The following is a 3155-nucleotide window of genomic DNA, read 5'->3' on the forward strand; positions in this document are numbered from 1 at the left end:
AAAATAAATAAAGATGGGTGATGTTGGGCTAGAGAGATGGCTTCATGGTTAAAGTGCTTGCCTGAGAAGCCTAAGGACCCATGTTCAACTCTTCAGATTCCACCTTAGCCAGACACACAAAGGTGAGACAAGCACAAGGTCGCACATACCCACACATGCCCACTAGGGGGCGTGTCTGGAGTTCCATTGCAGTGAGGCCCTGATGTGCAAATTCTCTCTGTCTGTCTCTCTCTCTCTCTGAAATAATTTTTTTTTTTAAAGATGCATGATGTTGAGAAAAGCAAGAAGATCTTTGTTCAGAAGTGTGTCTAGTACCATACTGTGGAAAGGGGAGGCAAGCCTAAGACTGAACCAGATCCCCATGGTCTCTTTGGGTCAGGCCTCTGGATTCTCTTACACAGATGCCAACAAGAACAAAAGCATCACCTGGGAAGGAGATATACTGCTGGAGTAGCTGGAGAATCCCAAAAAGTATATTCCTGGAACGAACATGATCTTCACTGGCATCAAAAGAAAGGAGAGGTCTGGAGAGATGGCCTAGCAGTTAAGCGTTTGCCTGTGAAGCCTAAGGACCCCGGTTTGAGGCTCGATTCCCCAGGACCCACATTAGCCAGATACACAAGGGGGCACATGCATCTGGAGTTCGTTTGCAGTAGCTGGAGGCCCTGGCACGCCCATTCTCCCCCCCCCATCACTTTCAAATAAATACATAAAAATAAACCAAAAAAATTTTAAAAAGAAAAGGAAGGAGAAAGGGCAGGCCTAACAGCTTATCTTAAAAAGGTACTAATGAGTAATGGCCACTGCCTTGTTTGTTACAGAACAACTGCCTTGTGGTTTTACATGGGTACCATAATTTTGTTGATTTCATACACCACAATTCAGATCATGAATGACTAACAGAAAAAAAAAAAAAGCTATGACCTCATAGCAGTATCTACATCCCTGTGCTCATCACAGTACTGTTGACAATAGCAGTCAGGACACAGAAAAAACTGAGAAATTGTGTGGCACATATACAGCATAATATCATTTCACCTTAAAAAAAAACAAGATGGGCTGGAGAGATGGCTTAGTGGTTAAGGTGCTTGCCTACAAAGCCAAAGGACCCAGGTTCGATTCCCCAGGACCCACATAAACCAGATGCACATAGGGCATATGCATCTGGAGTTCATTTGCAGTGGCTGGAGGCCCTGGTGTGCCCTTTCTCCCCCACTCCTCCACCTATTTCTCTCTCAAATAAAGAAAAAAAAAAGAAATATACTGCTATTTGGGACAATAGAGACAAATTCAGTAGAGATAACACTTGGTGAAATAAAGCAGGTACAGAAAGAAAAAAAAATACTGTGGAATATCATTTGTATATGAAATCTTAAAGAGTCAAAACACACGTGGGGCATGGTGGCACATTCCTTTAATATCAGCATTTGGGTGGCTGAGGCAGGAGGATCTCTGTGAGTCTGAGGCCAGCCTGGGGATACAGAGTAAGTTCCAGGTCAGCCTGGGTCAAAACAAACAACCAACCAAACAAAAATGTCAAAAACAGAGAGTGGGAGGGAAGGAGAGTCATACTAAAGGCAATTGTGTAGACTGACTCACTCTAAAGGTCTGACGTACAGGAAGAAGATTGTGTAAATAATGTTGTATAATATATTAAAAATTTGCTAAGAGAGGCTTTTAGGTGTACTTACCACATGTTCTAAAAAATAGTGATGGATAGTGATGGTTATTTAAATTTCCAAGAGAACACAGCTTAGCAATATCACATCAGTCAGAATTTATATTTATTTGCTGGGATCTTGTACCCGTTTCCTCCCACCTATGAATGTCTCTGAGAAAAGGACAATGGCACTCACTTAGAGGATGTCTTAAGGAACAAATGAGATCACAAATAGAATATAAGTAAGTGGTATTCAGTATTGCTAACTAACAAGTGATTCTTTAGGCAGTGAGAAAAAAAAAAACAAACCAAAAAACTGCTCTTGAATTGGCTAATGGATCTGCTCAGTGGAATGGAACCCATAGCTGGAACTGGGAAACAAGGCAGAACCATATCCAAAAATCAATCCACTCTCCAATATCAAGCTCCAACCAATCTTGGGCTACAAGAGGGCCTACACCTATTAAATTCCCTCTAAAATAATAATGGTATCCCATTTATCTGGTGCTGACTTCACTCTCCATTGCAGAATTTGCTTCTGTTTTTCAGATGGATGCAGAACCTGAGGAGAGATTCAGCTCATTGCACCTCACCAGAGCCCAAGCTGAAACCATAGAATAATTGGGGAAATGAGCAAGAGTGCTGCTTTCTTGGTGAACCTGGTACCAGCACATGGGTGATAGACACAGAGAATGCTCAACTCCTACCAAACCAGATATCCAGAGACACAGAGTCTCCCAAGACCTCATCACTGCAGTAGACCTAAAATGAAACCAGCATGGCTCAGGGAAATTCGCTGAAGAGGGGGCAGAAAGATTGCTAGAGCCACAAGTTGGGTCATTATGCACAGAGGTATTGCCAATTACCCATAACTGATGGCTACCCCCACAATGCACGACAATCCCCAAGGAGGAAGGTCCTTTCAGAGGGGGGAGGACAGGGAGGAGGCTAACAATGGTACCAACAGGGCTGTTTTCACATTGAGTATGTACATAACTAATAAAGAAACAAGAAAAACAAACTCAAAAGTGTCAGGCATTTGAGGATCAAAGAAAGCACCACTGGGTATACAGCATATAGTGTTGGTCTTGAAGGAAAGCTAGAGGCTGTGGGAGTTGACTCAGAAGGTAAAGTTCTTACCACACAAGCATGAAGACCTGAGTTTGAATGCCGAGCACCCGAGTAAAAGTTGGGTGCAGTGGCACATACCTGATATCTAAGTTCTGGGGAGGTAGAGACAGGAGGATTTTGGAACTTGCTGGCTAGCTATTCTTGCAGAATCTATGAACTCCAGGTTCAGTGAGAGACCTTGTCTCTTAAAACAAAGTGGAGAGCAATTGAGGGAGAGACCAGACATTAACCTCTGGCCTCCAAATGCGTGTGCACGCGCGCACACACACACACACACACACACACCCTCCACAATAATAAGGAAGTAAATTGGGGGAGCAGAGAGAAGGGTCAGGGTGACCAGCACCATCCTAGGGAACTTTGG

The 3155-nt window shown here is 43.4% G+C and overlaps 1 pseudogene; it reads left to right on the forward strand.

The window, feature by feature from the left end:
* The first annotated feature begins 261 nt into the window (after positions 1 to 261).
* LOC101612952 lies at positions 262 to 900 on the forward strand (annotated as a pseudogene).
* Positions 901 to 3155: the final 2255 nt, after the last annotated feature.

This window comes from Jaculus jaculus, chromosome 2 (genome assembly GCF_020740685.1).
Source record: "Jaculus jaculus isolate mJacJac1 chromosome 2, mJacJac1.mat.Y.cur, whole genome shotgun sequence".
NCBI classification, from domain to species: Eukaryota; Metazoa; Chordata; class Mammalia; order Rodentia; family Dipodidae; genus Jaculus; species Jaculus jaculus.